At 49.3% G+C, this 24,382-nt stretch overlaps 1 long non-coding RNA gene across 2 annotated transcripts; it reads right to left on the bottom strand.

Moving 5' to 3' along the window:
* Positions 1 to 23: 23 nt before the first annotated feature.
* On the bottom strand, positions 24 to 16,305 carry LOC128311594 (uncharacterized). 2 transcript variants are annotated; one of them, XR_008290100.1, is made up of 6 exons: positions 16,102 to 16,305; positions 7,202 to 7,408; positions 5,313 to 6,228; positions 4,837 to 4,958; positions 2,536 to 4,061; positions 24 to 347 (listed from the first exon to the last, which is right to left on the bottom strand). It is a non-coding gene; the product is annotated as an uncharacterized LOC128311594 (long non-coding RNA). The 2 variants fall into 2 exon arrangements; XR_008290099.1 differs by having other exon boundaries at positions 2,536 to 4,958.
* Positions 16,306 to 24,382: the final 8,077 nt, after the last annotated feature.

Here is a 24,382-nt window from a genome sequence, read left to right as displayed (position 1 = left end):
CCATTCCATCGTGTCAGACACGATGACGCGTCTCCGGTCCTCGGCGGAGCTGAGGGACACTCTGTAAATGCCGTGCCTGCCTGTTCAGGTAGTTCTTCGGTATCTGACGGTTTGCTCATTGTGGATGACAGTGCGTCCCCAAGCACGTTTTGTAACGAGGGTAAATGAGCACCATCGGTGTTCACGTGTTTGTCCTGTCAGCCCAGCCTCTGGGGGCATTTTGTGCATCCCTGCCATTCTCTCCGGTTGAGCTCCGGTTCTGGAGCGTCACCGTCCCACCATCCGCAAACCTGTCACGTTCTTGTTTAGCGGTACTTGAGGCTGTTGTTTCTGCTGTCGCTTGCTTCCTATAGCAACAAGAAATTCGAGAACAATGCTGATTGTCAGGATTCTTGTGTGATTTTAACAGCAGTGCCTTTCTGTGAGATTACGGTTTAGAACGTTTCTTTTATTTTCTTACTTGGTCATTGGTCTGTTTTCTACTGGAGCCAATAGAATTGTTTCTTTGCTTTAAAAAAAAATCTGCAATATTTCTCTTGAGATTTTCAAGGGGACTGCATACACACCAGAAATGAGAAAGAGGGCTTTCCGTCAGGTGCAGAGGGGGAAGGTGAACTGAGAACACACCCACATGGGACGCTGATCTTGTGGGTTTTCTCCATTAAATGTTCTCTGCATGTCCTTTATGATGGTGATTTCCTCTGTGTCTCCTGACTTCCTATTTGCTTATCTTCACTGTTCTAATTTAGGGGAAATCTTTTCATCGTGCTCGTAACTGCTTGGGAGGACCACCTCAGTCATCTGTTTGCCTAGCAGGTGTATTTGTAGCTTTTAAAGCTGTGTGTTTCTGCTCCGTGACACTTCCTAAGGTTTTGCAGGGTTTTTTGTTTTTTTTTTTAACACATTAAATTACTTTTGAGAGAGAGAGAGAGACACAGAATCTGAAGCAGGCTCCAAGTTCCGAGCTGTCAGCACAGAGCCCGAGACGGGGCTTGAACTCACAAACGTGAGATCATGACTTGAGCCAAAGTCGTTTGCTTAACCCACTGAGCCCCCCAGGCGCCCCTGCACTTCCTAGAGTTTAATGACCTTCCTATAATTATGACCCTAAATAGTCTCCAGCTGTACTTGTTAGGTTTGTCTCAATCTCACTATTTCTAGGAAATTCATTTTGGTTTGAAAGGTGCTTTTTTTCTTCTCAACCGTTTGAGAGATTTCATTGAAAGGTTTTCTTCATTTTCACACATGTGGATACAGTAGAGTTCATTTTCTGTGAAATCTCTCCCGCGCAGATTTTGAGTTTTCCTTCTGTGGCCTCAAGCTCTTCATAACAAGGCTGTTCTCCAAAGCTGATGCTGTTTGTTCTGTCGTGTGTTAATTCAGAGATATTGACCCCATTGTTAAACTTGTCTGCAACCTTATTTCTCTTCCAGGTCAGATTTCCCTTGTGTGTCTAATGGTTTTTGCTTTGTGTTTTGCTGCTGGCATTCTGCAAAACTTTTCATCCACCCTGTTATCGATGTGAGATAATCTTCCCGCTGAGTGCTACTCTCCTGGGATCCGGCTTTGCTCCGAATACTGCCATGCTACGGCTTTCGTTGGCGCGTTCACCCGGCGTTTCCCGGCCCTTCCAAGCACTCAGATTTGTTTCGTTTTCTTTAACAACACGAGAAACAGACTTGGCCGTGGAATAAGCTGGCTCAGATTCTCTCATTAACTGCGATACTGAAATGTCCTTTTATTGTGTTTTCTATTTTTAGTATTTGTAACTTACTTTTTTAAAAAATTTTCTATAGTGACTTAGGGAAATATTTCCTTTAAAGAGGCACCCGTGTCTGACTCTTGATTTCGGCTCAGGTCACCATCTCACGGTTAACAAGTTCCAGTCTCGCATCGGGCTCTACGCTGACAGTTCTGAGCCTGCTTGGGATTCTGTCTGTCTCCCTCACTCTCTGCCCCTCCCCCTACTTGTGTGTGCACGTGCATTCTCTCTCTCTCTCTCTCTCTCTCTCTCTCTCTGTCTCTCAAATACACTTTAAAAAAGGCAACATTAGGAATGGTTTTTATATTTTCAGGAGTACATTTAAACTCTCTCAATTCAAAATGATGAACTGAACACGTGCCTTTCCTCCCCCTCCCGGTCCTGAGCCGTTACAATCGCTGTGAAGGAATCTAAGGGCCTACGGCTGGGACTGATAAAGCAGGGCAGGGGGCCGTGGCGCTGGAGAGCCCACGGTGTGCCCTGCTGAGACGGCAGGACAGAGGGGGAGGTGAGGTGTGCCCCTGGAAGTGAGGCCGTGCACCTGTGCACCTGGGCTCTGGACTCAGAGCTGACAACAGTGCCCTCTCCATTCTTGCTCCCCACAAACAGCACATAAGCCCCAGGAGCTCTGCACCCATTTCTGGGGAAAATGCAGTGGGAGCAGGGTCAGGGAAGGAGCTAAGTAAAAACTAGCTATCTGGGTACAGCCAGAGTAAGCAGATGTTGGCATCCCAGAAAAAAATAAATCCACATTTTGGTTCTTAGGGACCCACCAGTGTAGTAGCCAGCCACCTTCTGCCTCGTGTTGCAGGAGAGCCCCAGGAGGTGTGGTCCCCGCAATCACAGGCTCCCACTCAGCTCTTCTGGAACTTTTTCAGAAATGTGCACTGATGGTCAGGGATCACCAGATACTGAGAAAAGGTTACATCGTGGAAGAAAAGCAAATGCCTCTGAAGAAAACATCATTCCAGAAGCAAAAGGGAAATGTTTTAGAAACAAATTGTAACATCAGGGGATACTGGGCCTCGGCAGGTGAGTGGCCAGAGGGACGCGGTGCCCTGGAATGTGACCCAGCAATGTTCAGGAATGGACTGCTGGTGTGACTGACAAATCGCGTGTCTGATAAGAGTTCTGCATCCAAATACACAAAGAACTCTCAAATTTCAACAATAAAAACTTCAGAACAATCTTTACCACGGGCAAAAGATTTGAACAGACTCTTCATCAAAGAACACGTACAGACGGCAGGCCAGTAAGTAGGTGCAAAGACGCTTACCACCTCTAGTCATTAGGGAAACGCCAATCACACCACACTCCCCGTCCCTTAGAATAACTGAAATCGAAGAAAACGACCAACGAAGGCTTGGTGAGGAAGCAGAGACTCTGAAACTCACACACACTCGCTGGTGGGAATGTGAGATGGTGAAAACACTCTGGCAGTTTCTTTAAAAGTTAGACATACACTTGCTATACGACCCAAATATTTCACTCCTAGGTAATTGCCCAAGAGAAATGAAAGCGTATAATATATACAGAGACATTTACATGAATGATCATAGCAGCTTTATTTGCAACAGCCCCAAACTGGAAACAACCCAATTATCTGTAGGCAGGTGAATGACTAACTGTATTGTGGTATATCCATACGATGGAATACTACTGTGCAGGAAGAGAGGAAGAAACTATGAACAGTGGCAGGAAAATAATGTCTCAGTGTCACCATGCTGACGGAAAGGGGCGAGACAAAAAAGGACGCATGCTGTATTAGGTACGGGAAGCGTTTGCCTGCGGGTGGGGGCTCGGGTGGGGGCTTTACAAAAGGACCAGAGAACACATTCGGGGTTGATGCTCCTTATCTTGCTTGTGCGATGGTTTCACATCTGTATGCATCATGTTATACGCTTTATAAATACATGCGGTTCATTGAACGTCCATTACACCTCAATGAAGCGGTTTTTAAAAATATAAGTTTATTATACCCGCATTAACAACAGGACGCCATGAAAGCAAAATTATCCAAGGACAGTGACTCCCGGAAATGAGAGAAGAAAAATGTGGTAGAAGAGATAGAAGGTGAAATCAAGTCTGTCCTAGAAAATAATCACAAAAGGCCAAGAAGCAAGAAACACGAGATGGCGTGGGAGCCCGACATGAGACCGGTGGGTGTCACAGAACGGCACCCTTCCCAGCATTTCTTTGGCCTGGGTGATTTCAGACACTTCTCTCCACAAAAGCTCATCAGAGTTTGCTTCGAGGTGACCCTCGAGACAGGGTGGGCTCACCAGAACCGAAGACCTTCCTGGTGAAGGAAGGAAGCAAGAGGGAGAACAGTTCACTGGAGAAGAACACAGGGTTTGCCGTCGTGAGGAAACCCAAAGCAACACTACCAACACCACATGCAGAGAGCGAGTGTCGTAAAAGTATGAAAATATGGATTGGAGACTCATTAAGCCCATGACTGTGGTTGTCCTTGAAGATGAGGGGACTGAAGAGGGAATCTAGGTGATTGTCACGGTCCGTGATGGGCATTTCTTCTTGTTTGAGAAATCTGAAGCAAATAGATCAGATCTGGGTTTTTGGATGTTACTATTTATACTGGGTGGCTATGTTATACTTTGTAGTTTTATGTATTGTTTATTTCTTAACGAAAATAAAAAGAATATAGAGAAGGCTGTGGAGCCTAGACTGTGAGGAAAGTATGTAAATCGGAAGGGAGAAAATGTGTTGTGAATCAGGGTGGGGCCCTGGAGTGCCCCACGCAGGCACCTGTGGCTGCCACTGTGTCCTTAGGACCGAGAGTCTTACCATATTCTTTCCTGTCATCAGTTATTATTCTGGGGCTGGGGGTCACATAGGGAGTTCAGTTCAATGACAGTTCCTGCAGACTGGGTGGGGCAGTTTAACAGGATCAACACTATATCCCCCCGAGCCCTGGTACCCAGGGGAGTAGCACAGGGGCAGGTCACCCGATACGTGGCCCACTGTGGTCAGGCTCGCATCAGATGACAGAGGTCAAAGGCAGAACGCAGTTTTGTCCTCAGGAGACCTGCGGTCTAGTGTGGAGACAGACGTACCATGAGAATACAATGGGATGTTTGCGTCATGGAAAATTACGAGGGCAGAGGGACCTCCAGTCTGCTCAGAGAGTGTGGCTCCAGTATGACTCGAGGAGAAACAGTCTCGGCAGAAGTCACACCTGTAGGGGCCGAAAGTGTGGGAGAGCCCCTGCTCTTCCAAGGAGGCTTTCCCGGGGCTGCATTTAGGCTGATGTTGGTGAAAATAAAGTGAGAAGGGGGGTAGGGGATGGGCGCCAGGGTGAAACGGACAGGGGAGCAGCGGATCGAGAAGGTGCCCACGTGGCAGCTGAAGGACGGTGGAAAGACCCTGTCGCTCGGCACCCTCTGGCGATGCCTGCACGGGAGGACGTGAGCCCCACGCGTGGACGCACTTCTTCTGGTAGCGTGGCGGGGGCGCAGTGCAGGTGGCGGGGCCGTGGCTGGGAGAAAATGAGGATCGGAACTAGAGAGTGTGGGAGGGGGTGAATATGAACCCCATTTGGGAGCTGGCAGTTGAAGGCCGTATTTTTAAATGAGCGTAACATTCGAACAGACGTTTCACTAAAGAAGATACACCTGCGACTGAGAAGTACCGGAAACGATGTTTAACCTCTTTACTCACTAGGAAAACGCAAGTTAAAACCATTACCACGAACAACACAGGTGGCAGAAGGGCTGAAATGAAGGGGCCAAGTGCTGGCGAGGGGCCCCAGCCGCCCAAACCGTCACCCTGCATCACGGGGGGACGTGAGAGAGTGAGACCACTCGAGGGAACTTCCAAATTCCGATTTCCTTCCCTTCTTTCCTCTTCTCTCTTTCTCTTTCCCTTCCTTTCATTTTTTTCATTCTTTCTCCCTCTCACCTTTTTTTTTTTTTTAAATTTTCAGAATTTTAATGCTAATCAAAAGCCCAGTAATTCATGGTCTTACTTTTTACCACTATTTGGTCACAAACGGCAAACGCTATTGGTCTACAACATTATCATCTATCCATACACAAGAGCAGAACATTTTCTTAATCTTTTAACTCTGAGTTTCAAAGTTTAGCTGAATTTCTGTTGAAACTTAGGTTTTAGTCATAAACAATAATTGAATTAAAAAGCATTTTTTTTTTGCATGTTCTTTGAAGGACATTCACGGTGTGAATTGAATTTAGTAAAAGCACCACTACCAAGTTTAGAAATTACACTTCTGACATTCATCATCCCTGGACTTAAAATTACTGAAAGCTTTCTCCTTCAATGTCAAAGATCTGGAGTATTTATCCCGTGGCATCCGGAATTAGAAGCCTGTTGTTAGAGGATTTGGAAACGGTTTGTCACATGCTGAGTGTAGACTGTAATACGGTCAGATATTCCAGCTCAAGTAGACAGGCAAAACATCACCGAGACTTAGAGTTCTGTATCGAGTTCTGTATTTAAGAGAGTAAAATTTCAATTTGGATAAATAAAACTAATTTCACTTTCAAAGGCCTGACATTGTAAAGAATGCAATGTGCACACAAGAACCATTACCACACCCTTGCCCCACTTCACTCTTTCGAGAAACTTGCAGCTGGTCAAGCAGGGGAGACGTTTGATGAGTCATAACCCAAGAGTTCACAGGCTCTTACTTTAGCTGGCTTTACATAGAGCTCTCAGATGTTAAGAGTTGAAATCTATAAAAGTTTATTCTAAATATGCCAGTTACCAAAATATGAACATTTTCCCAGTAACACTCAAAAGTCATAACTTAATTTATACTACTGTACTATGGATATAGCATCGATATACTATGTATATACCATAAGACACTAGTATACTATGAATATAGCATATATATGCTATGCATATACTATAAGAAACTATACTATGGATATAGCATATGTATGTTGTGTATATACTATAAGTCATACTATTATACTGTGTGTGTATACTATAGTTATATATGCTATACTAAGTTACAATACTTCATTAAAAATTTTTACATTTACATCACATAGTTTAAAAACTACAGGTTTGCTCAAAGTGAACCTTCACTGGTTGGACCAGAAAAAAAGGGAAATATTATTAACTAAAAATACCAATTTTAATTAACAAAAATTTAAGCCTTTTTTTAAATTGAAAAAAAAAAACTAGTCCAGAAGTGGCCTCATCCCATAAAGATGGACCTTTGCCCAAACACAGTGAAAGAGACCTGAATAATTTCCTATCTTAGTTTCCACTCTGTGCCTTAGAATCCCTCACTCCGTCACCCTCTGACACACAGCACAGCATCTGCAGAAGATGTGACGGTAACGAGAGTGTATGGACCGTCAGACACACATTCAGCAGAACCAATAGGTCGATTGTCAACATGCTAAATTGTCCAGATATTGAGTGGTTGGTTCTACGCTAACTACTTACCTCGAACGTTGGCATTTTCCCAAGTTATTGCCTGAAGAGTGTGCCAGCGGCCATCCTAAGCAGTAGACCACCCAGAGGGTTCCCTTCACACGAGCTGGTCAGTGCCCCGGAGGCCGGCCGCCAAGGATCCGAGGCGAGCACTGCACGGCCTCCTCCGTGGTTACACCCACTGTCCGCCACCGACCATGAGAAGACCCGGTAGGGAACCTGGAATGATGGTCCGGGCTCAGAAAATTGTTAAACGAAGAGAACGACTTCCACTTTGCCTCTCAGCTGGACGAGAAGGCCAAGGTTGAATAGCTCCACGCTTCAGGGAGAGCGGGGACACGGCAACAAAGCCTGAGACTCTGGGTCCCGAAGCGTCCCGTGGGGAGCTGGTGGCTTTCAGGACAGTCTGCAACACTGTGCCGGTCTCTGCCTCTGGCTAAAGGCCGTTCACGTCTGCTGCCACACACAACTGCCTGTGTATTTTCAGACCTATGACAGTCGTGGATGCCTATGGGGGTGGCTGTGGGAGTGTCCCGTCAGGGGGCCCTGTGGGGCAGAAGCAACTTCTAGAAGCTAAAGCCTCTCCCTAGGCCAGTTTGAGGCCCTACATCTGCCTCTCTCCTGTTACTTGACCTCCTTCTCAAAGCCCTCACTCAACCCCAACTGGCTTTGCCAAGGATGACATTTGCAGTTTCCTTGGGCTACAATGAAGTCCAAGATCACCAAAGAAATGGCTTTAGAAGCTGTACTAAGTATGATTCAGTGGTTCCTGGCCCTGCGGCCTTCCACTCCCCCCGGGGAGGACTCACTGCCTTGTCAGTTCCCGTGTGGGAACACAGGTCCGCCACCCCACCGTGGGCCCCGCGCCCTGTCCCCCAGGGCCGGCTGGGCAGGAGGCTGCTCCATAGGAAGACGGCCCTGCTGCTGGTGCTGCAGCCTCTCCTCAGGGACCTGTGTCCCAGCCTTACTTGTCAGGGTGGTGGCCCCCAGGCCTCCCTCTGGGAAGTGGGTGCATCCAAGAGCCCCGCCCACTGCTCTGCTCCCTTTGGAGACACCCCCCCCCCCCGAGTCTGGAAGCCCCTCTGAGCTCCTGTGTCCCCACACCTGCCTTCCTCTGCCAAAATTACTCTGCTGTGGCAGCACCTGGGGCTGGGGCGGAGGCAAAAGCCCTTTCCCACCTGTTCTGACCCTCTCCCTGCTTCCGGCCAGGTCTGGAGAGCCCCTCCTTCCACCCTTTGGTGTCCCCGGGCTTGGAGGAGGCAGGTTCCCCGGCTTGTCCTCTGCAACCCAGCTTCTCCATGACGTCAGCTGTTCTGCCCAGAATTCATGATCCCCAAAAACCACCAGGGAGCCGAGTCCGATGCAAAAGCAAAGAGCCTTCATTCGAGCTAGCTCGAGCTCAATCCCCTACCTGCACCAATGCAGCGATGAGATACCTGAGAGAGAGAATGAGTTTCAAAAGCACAAAGGTTTTATAGGGATCATGGCCTTAGCCAATTGGCTGGGGAAGGGTCGTGGCCTCAGCCGATTGGCTGCCAAAGTGTGGTCCCAGATCAGCAATTATCAGCGTCACCTGGAACTTGTTAAAAAATGCAAATGTTGGGCCTGGTGGTCACAGACCTACTGAATCAGAAACCCTGGGGGTGGGGCTCAGCAATCTATGTTTGAACAAGTCTTCCAGGAGATTCTGATGCACCTGAAGTTTAAGAACCACTGTGTCTGAGGATCTCTAACATGTTTGGCCTCAGTGTATACAGAACGTTTCTCACTGGTCACCTATGAACCATTGGCTGTCAGCCTTGCTGTGCTATATAAATACCTAACACCAAACACCATCCCCAGAGACTCTGATGAATTGGTTTGGGGAGGGGTAAAATGCTCCCAGGTCATTCTAAGCCTGGACAGGGTTGAGGGCTCCTGCCTCTGGCCCCTACCTGAGAGAAGCCCTCCCTCTTCTACTCACACTTTCCACGCCTCTCACACTCCCCTTCCTCCCACCTCAGACTTCAGAAGAATGCATCAATCGGTAGCCTGCTTTCTTAGAAAACATAAGTTACTCAAGGGGAGGAGGCGTGTTCTGAGGTTTGAGCGGGAACTTCTTTCTGCGGCCACGTTGGGGACACAGTCACTAGTCAGCCGGCCTAGGTCTGCTCTTTCATCAGCCTTGTGGTTGGGATGTTGCACGGGCTGCAGGGCGGAGGGAGGGACTGGCCTGGCAGGAAGGGGTGGGAGTTGGAGGACATCCCAAAGTTGTCACCATCTTCCAGTCACCAGCAGCATCTGCCTCCAGTGCCCTGAGGGCTCCGTTGCGAAGCTTCTCCCCACTGGGCTTTGCAGCATCCGGCGGGGACCGCCCTCCCACCTTTTACCTGCTTTTCACCCAAACCACGTGTCCTCCCTCCTCGCTCAGCAAGGCCGCTGGGCACGGTCACCTGCTCTCTGGGGACGTGCCGTGGGCTGCCATCTAGGGAGGACTTCACCCACTGGCCATGTTGGTTAAAGTTGAACTGCAACGAGGCAGGGGACTCATTGGACCCGTGTCCTCCTCACGGGACGCTTCTCCAGGGCCAGGACTGCACTCAGTACTATTTACTGAACACAGACTACGTGCCAAGCGCCGTCAGAGATGCTCCGACGGATGGGCAGCTGAAGCAGTCCCCGCCCAGGCGCCGTGAAACGCAAGAAACTAGTAAGTAGCTAAAATAATGACCGGTAGGAAAAAGTGACAGAAATAAACACGAGGCCAAGTGAGGGGCTTACGGTCCATCCCAGGCCATTGTGGTGGCCAAACCCTGAGCAGTGCACTCCAGCCCTCTCCCACTGTCGCCCTCCTGGGGACACACTTCCCTGTGTCCTGCTTATAGCAAGCACAGGCTTCATCCCGGTGCATTCTTCCTCAAACCCTTCTAGGTCCTTCCATACTGACTGGATCCAGGGGCATCTACTGCTCTGGGTTCTGGGACGCTGTCCCACGATTCCACCTCGAGAATCGCTGATCCTGGTGGGTAGGACCCTACATTACAGGAAGGGAAGTGCAGGAGGGGCCGCACGTCAGGGGCCAGCTCCTGAGGGGAAGCCTCGCCCTCCCCTAGCCAGCCTGGAGGGGAGCGGGAGGGGGTCCTGTGGACCAAGCCCACCCCCAAGGCACACTTGCACCCTGTGCTCTGAGATTTGCAGTCGCTGCTGGGAGTCAGGGAAAGCACTTTAGCTCTAAAAAACTCATTTGAGTCAAGGTGCCTGGGTGGTTAAGCGTCTGACTTCCGGCTCAGGTCATGATCTCGCAGTTTGTGGGTTCGATCCCCACATTGGGCTCTGTGCTGTCAGCTTGGAGCCTGGAGCCTACTTTGGATTCTTTGTCTCTCTCTCTCTGCCCCTCCCCACTTGTACTCCGTGTCTGTCTTTGTCTCTCTCAAAAATAAACATAAAAAAACCCCACCTCCTTTGAATCAAGATTTTACAAAATGTAGATTCGAATCCCTTGTTCAGAAATCCATTGTTCAGAAACCATTTAGAACAGTTGGGGGAAAAAAGACATCAGATACGATGCCAATAGATGGAGAATTCACAAGAGGTAAAGTCACATCTTGCTTCTTTTCTGGAGACGTGTGGTGGCTGCTTTGAGGACCCAGCTGTGCTGGCCGTCTGAGGCCTCACCCCTTGGAGACTTTCACCAAATTCGTCACAACGGATGGTGCCAGTCCAGTCCACCCCGGCCACGAGTCGCTGCCCCCGCTGTGCCGGGCAGGCAGCACGAGGCCGCACACTAAATGCACCACCCGGTGTCCAGGTGTCTCGGGCCACCTGGTGCACTGTGCGTCCCAGCTTCTAGCACTGGTAGGACCTCACTCAGGCTCAGCTGCCTCTCTCCCGGCCCCAATGCCAGGCCTCTTCCTCCCCCGGATCCCTGCCTCTTCCTTCCATCATGTCCCAATCTGCCCCGTGAGTGTGAGTTTTAGGGGGCACGGATAACCTGTTCACTAGAGGACACGTGTCCCCGGGCCACAGGCTACCTCCACCTTAGTGTAGACCAGTTAGGACACGCAGAGCAGTTGAAATCACCGGGCTGAACCCTGGCTCCACAGTCTCCTACCCATGTGACCTTGAACAAATCATCCAAATCCTGTGCCTCCATTTCCTCGTTTGCAAAAAAGGGTAATAGCATTGGCCACCTGGCACAGGCATGAGCATTATGTAAAATAACACTTGGAAAGGGGCGCCTGGGGGGCTCAGTCGGTTGAGTGTCTGACTTCAGCTCAGGTCATGATCTCGCAGTTCGTGAATTCGAGCTCTGCGTCAGCCTCTGTGCTGACAGCTCAGAGCCTGGAGCCTGCTTCGGATTCTGTCTCCCTCTCTCTCTCTCTCTGCCCCTCCCCTGCTCACTCTCTCTCTCTCTCTCTCTCTCTCTCTCTCTCTCTCTCAAAAATAAATAAACATTAAAAACTTAAAAAAAATAACATTTGGAAAGCTCTCAGACACTGTTGGGCACATGGACGTATTTAATAAATACTAAAAAAATAACGTCTGCATTGTTGGAGAATACCAATATGGAGCCTCCGACTCTGCACCCATATGCTGTTGAAATCACCCATTCGGAAGAAGGATACTGTCTGCCTCTTGGTCTCAGCTAGATTCCTTCTTAGGACAGTGAGCACCTTCACCTCCTTGTCTCGTGCTCTGAAAGTGACATTTCTCCCTGCAGAAGTACAGTATTTAATAGCTCTGTAAGATGTGTGGTTGTAGGATGCACCTACAGCGGTCCCGTGGTCCCTCCCTCCTGCTAGGCTCATATGACCAGGCTAGGCTAGGCTCACAGACGACTAGGATCATATGTATAGAACTTAGTATATGGAATTGGCTTACGCAATTATGAAGGCCGAGAAGCCCCCAACCAGCCACTCACAGACCGGGACTCAGGAACGTCAGTGGTGGGTGTGGTTCCAAGTAGTTTGAATCCAAAGGCCTAAGAACCAGGAATGCCAACAGCATGGGGGCCAATGTCCCAGCTCGAAAAAGGCAGAGAGAAAGACATTCTCACTCTGTCTTTTGTTCTGCACAGGCCTCTGCGGGACTGGATGAGGCCCCCCCGCACTAGGGAGGACCGCCTGCTTTGCTCAGTCTATCAAAGCAAATACTGTCTCATCCAGACACACCTTCACAGACATGCCCAGAATCAAGCTGAACCAAATATCTGGGTACCCCTGTCCTCCCCGTCAAGGTAACAGGGAACTAACCGTTACGTCTCCTCATGCAGCGGTGCTAGGAGGATTATAATTACACATATGTGATTATGATACACAAGACTGTAACACCCATCTTGTGAGGAGATCCCCCCCCCCCCGGGTGGCTTCTTCAAAGTCACTTTGGAAGCTGCCCCCCAGAGGAGGCCACACGGCCAGCAGACTCCCAGCAGGAAACAGAAGCCCTCAGTCCCACAGCCACCGGCGTGGAAGTAGATACTTTCCCAGACGAGTCTCTGATGAGACCCCAGCCCCACTGACACCTCGTCTACAGCCTGGAGAGGCCCTGGGCAGAGGACCCGGCTAAGCTGTGCCTAGACTCCTGAGCCTCAGATACTCTGAGGTCATGGATGTGTGTGGTTTGACCCCTCTACGTTTGTGGTGCCATCATTATGCCACGATAGACAACTAATACGATTACAACGCCCACGAGCGTAAGGGCTTGCTTTTTTCGAAAACCACAATTGTCCAGGGACGGGAAACTGAAAATGGCTGAGACGAATATCCATGTGTCAAGATATCAGTTCTGCCTTGCAAAGAACAGACCTTGATGGCCTTTGGTGTGTCTGTCTGTCCCAACCCCGCTGGCAGTAGAACGCTCTGGTCATACTGTTCTGGCTGCTTTGGGTCATTTCAACACCCAAAGCATAGGAAGAGAAAAACAGAACTGCTAGGTAAGCAAACCAGTTTCCCTGGACTTTCAGGGCCTCACTGTGCAGGAATGGGGTCTAAGTAACACTACCAAGCAACTGAGAACCAGTTTGGAAACTGTTGGAAGGAGACGGCTTTCCCGGGATTTATTTTTTTAAATGACATTCTCCCCTTTCCCTGAAGACAATGGGGCCGGAAAGTCACATTTCTGTCACTGCTGACTAACGGAATCCAACGATAATAATTCAGAATGCTCACCTGTCATTTATAAAAAAAACCCACATCTCTGTCAAAGGTGATACAAGTGAACTATTACGTTGTCATTTCTTCAATGCCTGGTTCCACTAGGGCAATCAGTTTTTACTTAAAATGAATAGCTATCCGATAGGCAATATAAAAATCCTTCCGCATTCAGTGGTCTGTCTAGATATCTGCTGGCAAACGGACAGTTGTCTGTCTGTGGGGCGGAGCATGAGGGGTTAGACACCTGCATTCTGGAAGAATGATGGCCTCTTTCTCCCACTAAGCAGGAAACAAGACCTGGGCTGGAGCATAGATGGTTGAGGGAGGGTCTCGGAGGGACTGGGTGTCTTCACCTTTCGTGCGGCTAGTCCTGTGATGAGCGTTGTTTCTGCCTTGAATGGGAAGGGAACATGGAATTTATGTCCCCGGAAGGCAGATGCTGGCCTCCTGGTAGGAGGACAGCCTTGTCCACGGTGGCCCTTTGCCAGGGGACCTCTCCAACTTTACACTTCCTTTAAGAAGATGCTGGAAACCAGGTGTCTTTATGGATTACACTGGAAGGATGGGTTCTTCGGCATCTACAGAAGAGCTGGTTAAGAAAGAATGACCAAGGGCCGCCTGGGTGGCTCAGTTTGTTAAGCATCCGACTTCTGCTCAGGTCATGATCTCGCGGTTTGTGGGTTTGAGCCCCACATCAGGCTCTGTGCTCACAGCTCAGAGCCTGGAGCCTGTTTCAGATTCTGTGTCTCCCCCTCTCTCTCTCTGCCCCTCCTCCAATCACACTCCATCTCTTTCTCTCTCTCTCTCTGTCTCTCAAAAATAAATGACATTAAAAAATTAAAAAAAAAAAAAAGAAGAAGAGGAAAGAATGACCAAGATTGTTAAAACTCTGTGTGCTGGAGAGAATATGTGGGAAGCCTTTGTGTGATGCTCAGAGCCGACTGAAAACCACAGTCAGTGAAGGGGCCTTGGCCCAGACCACAAACCCCAGATGATGTTACAAGACACGTCACTTCCCATCTTGCTCAGAGCGACGCTCCTCGGAGTGCGGCCAGGACGGGAACGAGCAGTAGGAAGCTCGTGGTCAGGCTGCACAAGTGTGGGTGAGTTTAGGAAGGGTCTGGCCTGGATACCCGGGAACAATGAATTAAAGAGACATTTCGGAAAGCGAAACGTTCATCAATTCCCAATGCTTAGGGAGAAAAAGCATCGAAGCCTCTAGGACCAGTGCTGCGTGCCCACTGACTGTTGCAGGGTCCCGTTAAGTGTCGTGGCCCACAGCCACCCAGCTGTCATACAGCCCCACCTCCAGAGGTGCACCCGAGAGCAGACAGCGTCCAACTGGAGATTGCAACAGGGTCATGGTCAAACTGGACACCGAAAGTCCTGGCCATCATAGTCTTTTTTTTTTAATTTTTTGAAATTTATTTATTTAGATTGAGACAGAGAACGAGAGTTGGGGAGGGGCAGGGAGAGAGGGAGAGAGAATCCCAACCACACAGAGCCCAACGTGGAGCTTGAACTCACGAACTGTGAGATCATGACCTGAGCCGAAACCAAGAGTCTGACGCTTAAGCGACTGAGCCCCCCTGGTGTCCTGGGCCGTCACATGCTTATGAGTAGACGTTTGCTATCCCTGCTGATGTCTGTATATTAATACTGTCTGCCCACGGTGGTGAGGATAGAGCCACCGCTCTGTGCATCTCTCGCTGAACCTGACTCGGTGGTCCTCAGTGTTACCGTCCTAGTAAGCAGTGGCTTAGGGAGAATTTTCTGGAGCAAGCACAGACACTGAATTTCTTCAGTTTGACAGAATTAAAAGCAAGCTGGTTCTGTCAATGAGATGATGATTTTCTTTCTCTCTTCAAATCCAGCTGGCCTGGCCTAACACACACACGTGAGAGGCAGGATTGTGGAAATACCTCACATCTCTTAGTGTCTTACTCTTTGCAGAGTAGTCAGCAGTCTGGATTGGTTGCTTTCGCTCCATGGCAAAGCGGCAAAATCTGTTCTCAAAGGCTCCACGTGGCTGGGAAAACTTCATTCCCAGCTGGGACCCCCTAAGGAGGGGGTCTTATTTATTTTGAGAGAGAGAGAGAACGAGAGCAGGAGTATGAGTGGGGGAGGGGCAGAGAGAGAGGGAGAATCCCAAGCTGCCTCCACCCTCAGAGTAGAGCTTGACACTGGGCTCAATCTCAAGACCATGAGATCATGACCTGAGCTGATAATCAAAAGTCAGAAGCGTAACTGACTGAGCCACCCAGGAGCCCCTCTCCATTACTTTCGAAAGATGTGTTAAGAGAAGGTTGGGCCCAATTAGTCTAGAAACATATTTCTCTCATAACGATAAGCCAATTTATTCTGCTTACAAGAAGAAATATCTACATTAGGCCCATGAAGAAGAAGAAGAAGAAGAAGAAGAAGAAGAAGAAGAAGAAGAAGAAGAAGAAGGAGAAGAAGAAGAAGAAAAAATACCTGGGTAACAGGCATATGAACAAACACTCAATATCAAATTAAAACCACCCCAAGGTACCACTACATGCCTATTAGAATAGTCCACATCCAAAACCCTGACAACCCCAAATGCTGATGGGGTGTGGAGCACAAGGAACTCCCGTACATTACTGACGGGAATGCAACTTGGGGCACCCACTTCGGAAGACAGAACTGACCCCATTCTTACCAAATGATCCAGCGTGTCAACTCACCTGGTTGAAATGAGCTGAACATTTACATCCACCCCAAACCCCGCACACGAACGCTTCTAGCAGCTTTACTCACAATTGTCAAAGTTCAGATGCCTTCCAATAGGTGAGTGGATAAAGACACTGGTCCATCCAGACAGTGTGATATTTACAGAGATCAAAAGAAATGAGCTATGAAGCCACAAACAGACAAGGAAGAAATTTGACCCATTTGCCGCGTGAAAGAAGCCAATATGGAAAGAGTTTATGCTGTATGACTCCAACTACATGACATCCTGGAGGAGGCGGAACCACGGAGACGATAAAAAGACGAGTGGTTGCCAGGGGTTGGGGGTGGGGAGAGGGATGACGCGACAGAGCCCGGAGGATTGTTAGGACAGTGAAACTACTCTGTGTGATACTGTAACGATGGACACACTCCATTATGCATTTGTCCAAACCCACAGGGTGGACAGCACCAAGGAGGCACGCTAACGGAGACCACGGACTTCAGTTCCTAATAATGGATTGTTACCATAATGCTATTTCATTATAGTTAGGTTTATCGCTTAAATTTTAATCTACTTTAGTTATTAAGTTTAAATGCTATTTGTGTTTTCCTCCATTTGAGTGATCACTACACTATTAATATCTCCAGCTGTTACAAATGTGCCACGCTAACGGACGATGTCCCTAACGAGGGAATCTGTGTCCAGGGAGAGCGCAGTAAGAACGGTAAACGGGAACGCCTCTTCCCACCCAATTTCTGAGGCTCGGATTTTCACGGGGCTCTGCTCCAGCGCCCTCCTGCTCAAGGCGGCCAGGCAAATGGACACTTGACTCTGAGCCGCTTCACAGAGCCCTTGTGCTGGACGGATTTCTCACAGGCAGGTGTGTGAACTCCCAACAGGGGCTGCCCTCCCAGGAGTCGATCCCAGGACCCACTGGCACAGCTGGTCCCTTCTGCAAACCAGACCATCTGGAGGGACAGCTAAGGTGGGATGGGCCTGCCCCACGTGGTTGTATCTCAGGTGGCACTCTGGGGCACGTTATAAAAAGATGCCCTTCTCGGGGCGCCGGGCTGGCTCAGTCGATTAAGCATCTGACTTCGGCTCAGGTCATGATCTCTGGGTCAGTGAGTTTCGAGCGCCGTGTTGGGCTCTGTGCTGACAGCTCGGAGCCTGGAGCCTGCTTGGGATTCTGTGTCTCCCTCTCTCTCTGCCCCTCCCCTGCTCATGCTCTGTCTCTGTCTCTCTCTCTCAAAAATAAATAAACATTAAAAAAATTAAAAAAAAAGAAAGTTACAAAAAATAAAAAGGTGCCCTTCCTCAAGACACTTCATATCTATCTGTCAGAAAATTGTTGCAATGTTCTGATTATTTCAGAACCAGACCCTTCCGTCCTGCTATATTACTGTTTAGAGAAACATAAACCTGTGCTGTTCACACCTCTGAGGGCGTCCCCGAGATGTGGTACCCCAATTCAGCCACCACCCATCAGCTCCTGGCACATCCCCGGCTCGTGATGGACTCCCTGGACGACAGACCAGGACCCAGAGAAGCTTCCTTCTCCATACTCACACAGCCCAGCTTAGGACCCAGAGACATTTCAGATGATGGTCAGAATCCCTTTGTGCAACCTCATCAGGAGTCCTTTGTTTCTTAGATTAATAGGAAACAAACAGGCTATTGTCCCACATGTCTACGTATTTCAATCAGTTGATTGGACTCAGTTCTGCCTGACCAGAAAGGGTTTCTATCTTGAGCCCTTTGGATAGAGAAGTCTTGGGACACAGTCCTAAATCTCCAGGGGACAGACTCCCCACACATCTCCCTCTGGTACTAAGTGGCAACTTGGGTCCTGAGAATGTCTGATGCCCACATCTTTGGGCTTTTTTTTTTTTCTCTTATACGTAACAATTTAATATAGGAGAAGAGATACTATTCAAAGAAATAGAAATAATGGCCTGTACTGAGAGCTTTCATTGCATGGAGACTAATCCATTGGGAAATGCAAAATTACCAAGTAAATGCCAAGAATGAGAAGGGGGAAACAGTTTGCCCACTTGAATAAATTAAAGAGAGAAGGACGTTACTTTCATTTTTATTAGAAAATATGTCTGATAACGACCCTTGATTTCCCCCTTCCTGATGGAGAAAACCCATGCTGCTCTACACAGAGGATAGCCTCTCAATATTTACTCCTAGCCTGGCCTCCCTCCCGTCTCGACCTTCTCTTGACAAATGCTCTCTCAGCACCCGTGTGTGCCAGGCCCGGCCAGGGTACCAGCTCACAGGCTAGGGGACGTGTCCGGGACAGTTCCTAACCCCAAGGCCCTCATTACCCGGCGGGTCTACAGACAATAAAATAATTTGTTGCCATGATGCAAGTTACATATGAGACACAGCATATGTGGAGGGGAACTGCCTGATTCTGCAGAGAAATCAGGTGACTCTTCAGATTGGTCTTTGCAGCAGAAAGAATTCTAATTATTGTCAACCATTTAATTACCTTCCTGGGCACCCCAGAGGATGACATTTACCAGCCCCCGTGTACCTGATGGGGCCGCAAAACTAAGTCCGACTGACGGAGTGCAGGTAGATGTGACGTCTGATACGTCCGGCCCCATAAACTGCCTCGTACACCCGATCCTTTCCCTCCTTCTCCTGTGGCAAAATTGGAGCCACTTTTTGGAAATGGCAGCATCCCAGGATAGAAAGAGCCTGGATCACTGAGACGTTGTCTGAAGGAGGTGCCCTCACTGGAAAATCTTCAAAGGACATGGGGAAGACAGGAAGCACATTTATTTTGCTGTGCCTCTGCAATTTGGGGGCTGTTTCCAGCAACTAGCACGATTTATTTAATAGCATGGAGACTGGTATCTTGCAGGGGGTTTCTGCTAAAACAAAAAGATGTGGCCATTTTCTTAGCAATTGGGCAAGAGGTGAGGAAGACCTAGGCAAGCTGGAGGGCTGGACATCTGTGGTACCTATTGACAAAACACGGCAAAACGGTTGTCCGCAGGGACTTGGAAGGCAGACCCATCACTGTAGGCTCCTGGGAGGAGTCACTGGAAAATGGAACATTGGAAATCTCTTTTAACTGGAAGTTGGCTCTGTTTGGAGAGGCAATGCCAGAAAGAGATGAGCTCAGGAAGTAACTGGCTGTTTTTAAGCAGAAAATGACAGGTAATAGATGGAGTCCAGAAATCCTTGGCCGTGTAGGGCTGCCAAAGGTAAGCTGCTTCTAGTCCCCAAATGGTAAGTATGGGAAGGAAGAATAGTTTGAACTGATTGAGTGCCGGTGAACCGTCTCAGCTACGTGAAGTCACGCGGAGCAGAGGTGCGGGTGAGCGCGTGGACGTCCCGCTCAGCCCTGGGGCCTCAGAGAGGCTGCCGTCGTGTTGAGGGACAGATTCAGAGGCATGGAATCGATTCCAGAAGGACATCCAAGAAAGGACGTGGAGTTGTGGTATTGATACAAACAGATCAGAAGTCACTAAGTTTTTGAGATGATCACACTGCCAAGAAGACCACGCGTATCTGGACCAAAAGAAAGAGAAAAAATCCTTCGATTGTTTGGGACTCGAAAACAATCTTTGAGTCCCCAGCCTCTCTTAAGCAGGAGGCGAGCTCCCAAAGCTGTATTGCCACAAGGGGACAAGGGGAGGACACCACCCGAAGTCCATGTGGCCCTGCAGAGAGTAAGGAGCACCGAGGAGCCCCCCAGAGGGTGAAGTCGGGGGCCGGGACCATGGGGGGCCTGGCATCCCGAGCAGAGGAACTTGGGCACACCCGTCCTGCAGGACTGAAGCACGTCTCTGGGCTAGTGCTGGGAGGAGACGCCCCTACTTCCTCTCTCCAAGGGGGGAGGCCTCCATGCAGGTCCCCTGCCCTGATCCATCACTGCTGATTGGAAATCAGGGAAGCCAGGGACAGATCAGTGATCTCTCAGGTCACAGGCGACCGGACCTCAGGGCTGTTCCTGCTTTTCACCGAGAGGCCGAATCCATTCAGAGATCCTGGATGGGTGTCCGCGTTCTCCGCCTTGGGCAGAGGGGGGCAAGTTGTATTATTATGTGAGAAGAAGAAGAAAGCAATTTGGTGACTCGACGGGTCCAGCGGCAGAGACGATTCTGGCTGGCACTTGATTAGGCTGCTTCATTTTCCTCCTGGGATCCAGTTAACGACAGTGCCCTTTCTCCTGCCTGTGGGTATGACCTAGGATTCGTTCTGACCAGAACTGATGGGCAGAAATGATGCGAGCCTGTGTCAGCTTGTGCTATTTAAATAAACAACAGGGGCGCCTGGGTGGCTCCAGTCGGTTACACGTCCGATTTTGGCTCAGGTCGTGATCTTGCGGTTTGTGGGTTTGAGTCCCACATCGGGGTCCATGCTGACGGCTCGGAGCCTGGAGCCTGCTTCGGGTTCTGTGTCTCCCTCTCTCTCTGCCCCTCCCCGGCTCACACTCTGTCTCTCTCTCTCTCTCTCTCAAAAATAAAGAAACATTAAAAAAGAAAAAAAAATTAAAGAAACAACAAACGCTTCTGCACATCTTTCTGCTGCAGTGAGGACAGATGCTGAAGTGAGTTCCCTGGAGGGGACCAGGATGGACGTCACCGAAGACAGGGACAGCCTGAGGATCTGTCACAGGCTGGAAGAGACTAAGGACACAACAAATTAGACCTGATGTGGAATCCTGGGCAATGAAAGGACATCTCTGGTAAAATTTCACAAGATCCTCGGGCACGTGGGTGGCTTAGTTGGTTAAGCGTCTGGCTCTTGGTTTTGGCTCAGGTCATGACCCCAAGGTCATGGGATCGAGCATTGCTGTCAGTGCAGAGCCTGCTTGGGATTCTCCCTCCCCTCCCCCCACCTCTCCCCTGCTTATGCTCTCCCTCTCTCTCTCTCTCTCTCTTAAAAACAAATAAACTTTAAACAAAAAAAGTCACGAGACCTGCAATTTAGTGTTGATTTCCCGGTGTGATGACTGCATGAAGGGTGTAGCAGGTACTCTCTACCATTTTGCAACTTCTCTGTGTTCATCTAACCCCATGACAAAGTGAAAGAATTAAAAAACACATTGCAGGACATGGTATCAGATTGAACAGCGGAGCAGGTATTCAGGAATTCTGTCAAAAAGGCCTCTGGCAACAGGTGGGTGGGGGGAGGGGTGGGAAGGCCGGTAGGGTAGCAAAGGTGGACAGAGGGGCAGGTGGAACCCTCTAGCCATCAAAGCCACGTACAGGTTATTCAGTCAAGGCCTCAGACTTGGACCCCAGCTGCCCGTGAACGTGGATGGGGCATGAGTCCTGACTCAAATGGATGTCAAGGGTGACTCAGTCTCAGAGATCGGACAGGCGCTTCTGCAGTCCTTTTTGTGTTCAGCCAAGATTTATCCTTGGAGCTGAGACATGGGTAAGCCTGGACGTGGAGAGCGGCGAGGTGAGTTGGGAAAAGAGGCCGTCTCCAGCCAAAACAAGAGCCTATCTCCGGATGAGAGATGGTCAAGATTCGGTATTCTACCGGCAAAACCCGAACTTCCCATTACGGGCTAGGTGCTACCTGACCCAGCCGGCTGGGCTGAGTGTGGCAACATTCATCATCAGGCGGGTGTTGGCGTCCACGCAGCTGGCCTCCAGCAGGTACAGAAGGCCCCAGCGAGTTGCATGATCACGAGGTTCAGGGTCTGACACCTGTCCCTGCTATGCTGCCTCCTTTTCCTCGTGGGGAGCTCTGTATTCCAGTTGACCGGGGGAGGCCGTCCTGCGTGCGTTATGGATGGTCCTGCACGACGCGGAGAAGCAGACTGGAAGCGGTCTACTGAAGCATGTCAACTGACTTTCCAGTCAGGAAAGTCCCAGGAAGACCATGCTGGAGGGAGAGCTCCCCGAAAGGCGGGGCGTGAAGCAGTTCATCCACGCGTCCACTTTGCCTGGACCGAGAACGACCGGGACAGATCTACGCTCGTTTATGCGCGACTGCTGATCTGTGTGGTCGCTCGGAGACTCAAAAGGCGAAGGATTGGGAGACTGGTAACGAGGAGACGGGAGGAGCAGGTATGTGCATGATTCTCTCGGAATTTTATGTGAAATCTCTGGAGTTTTTAGATGTAACTAATTCAAACATTTCAAAAACACTGCACAGACCCAAAAATCCATGTCCTTGAGACACTTGTAAATTGTAAAAACACAATTAAACAAGCGCTGGAGACATGACATGTGCCTGCACTTCGGGGACAAATTGGGACAAACAAAAAATCGAGACAAAAGGAGACATGTGTAAACTTCTTCATTTTGGGCTCTGAGGATTGAGGTTGGGGATTCAGGTGAGCAGGGGTGCCGTGCAGTGGCCTCAGTTATCGTGGGAGAATGGCTACCACAGCTGACGACACCTAGGCCATGCTGCGCGTCGTATTTCTGCGACATTAGATACAGCCGGTTCCCGCCACCCCCTTTCCTTATGCCTGCGAAGCTGCCCCACATGTCAAGTTGGCAAATCCTGAGCCACCGCTCCTTGAGAAGGTGCAGGGTTAGCGTCCCGTGAGCCTCCCGTCATGACATTTTCACCAACCAATCAATACAATATTTTGTTTCATCATTGATTAATTAATGAATTATTGAAGACGCCTTACCTGATACATATAATTGATCATTTCACGTTGGATTCACTGTCAATAGTACACCAGCATATGTGTGAACCCGGGTTATCGGACGCGCAGATCTCCCCCGTGAGGTGCATCACAGCCCTCTTGCCCTTAGGGTCACTAGACGGCGCGGCAGCATGTGCCGGGGCCACTTTACACGGGGAAATCCACAAAAGGCCCCAAAGTGAGGAAAACGGGGTCCTACATACGCCACCTAAAGGACTCTCGTTTACAGTGTGCAGTTGGGGGCAGGGAGACCAAGAAGGCAGAGTGCTGCTCTGTTCTCTCTCGGCAGGAAACGTGCACGTTGGGTGATTCTTTTTATCCTCGCTCTACGCATGTCCGTGAATGGCTGCGGCAGTGCTGCAGGTGGTTGACGGGGAGGGACTATCAATGTTAGCAAGTAGGTGAATGCATGGATATGGAATCCATGAGTAATGAGGGTTGACCCCATATGTGTGTGTCCACGTATGTGAACATTACGTGTGTGTGTGTGTGTGTGTGTGTGTGTGATGGGGAGGGGTCAGGAGGCCAGCACAGACAGGTGCCGAGACAGCGGGGAGGGCTCCACAGCAACCGGGCCCCCACGCCAGCTGCAGCACACCCATTACACGGGGCGTAGACTGCGGACACAAGGTGTCGCAGAAGTCGGGGAGAACGAATCTCGGAAGCTTCCATCCGGTGACGGATCTCGGGGGCTTCGTGTCCTGCGTAGAGCCCTCCCGGAGCACCCAGCCCCGGGGAGCAGTGCTGGGGGACTGGAGAGTCTGCGGGCTGGAGAGTGGGGGGCAGCAGGTGCACAGCCCTGCCAGCTCCCGCTCAGCAGTCCTATTACCTTTGCAACATTCCGGTGGGTTCCTACCACCAGGTCTCTGGCTGCAAGGATTTTATTTCAAAGGTCAGATGGTGTTTTCATCTGTCAGTGGTCACTAAGACAGACGCTTTTACGCATAAAAGAAAACTAAGGAAGTTTTTTTTTATCTTGTTTCAATTTTTTGAAAAGAACAAATGGATACCTTAAATTGATATAAAGCAGCGGAAAACAACCCCCACTCCCACCCGAGGGGAACCGTTCAGAAAAAGTACAAATGTTCATGCAGCACACGTTTCTATTCATCATGACCAAAAATGAAAGTCCCCCGGGAATAAAATGCAGATTCTTGCCATTATGTTGCCTGTTCGGTGAGTATGAGAAGACCACTGACAAAACAGCCCGTGCATTTTAAGTACAATGTTCCTCGTTTAAGCCCAATTGAGAAGTCACCAGAAAGAAGCCGGGCTCCAGTTTTCTTTTGCCCTCCTGTTTGCCCCGCGTTTTATACGCTCTCTGGCGTGTGTGCTATGCTTGGAAGTCTGCCTTCAGCTTGTTCTTGAACATTGTGCCTCTATATTTTGAACACAGAAACCTACCAATTTTGACTAAATTTTGACTAAATTTTGACCAATTTTCACTAAACCTACCAAAATTGACTAAATTTTCTTCTCTAGTCAAAACTCAGCAATATTTATATAACTGAGAACACTGTGTTTTAGATGTGATAATTAAATATTAAAATATGATGCATAATATTAAGACTATCTTAGGATGAGTCATTCATAATAATAGTGAGGGCTTTCTATGAAAATTAAATAAAAAGAGATGTTTGGAGTCATTACGATGAAAGAGGAAGATAAAGTAGAGGGAAAAGGCAAACCCTCTGACCGCCCATGGCAGGGTTGGGCAAGCTTTATCT

This window comes from Acinonyx jubatus, chromosome A1, assembly GCF_027475565.1.
Source record: "Acinonyx jubatus isolate Ajub_Pintada_27869175 chromosome A1, VMU_Ajub_asm_v1.0, whole genome shotgun sequence".
Taxonomy (NCBI): domain Eukaryota; kingdom Metazoa; phylum Chordata; class Mammalia; order Carnivora; family Felidae; genus Acinonyx; species Acinonyx jubatus.
This window is presented reverse-complemented; position numbering and strand designations above follow the sequence as displayed.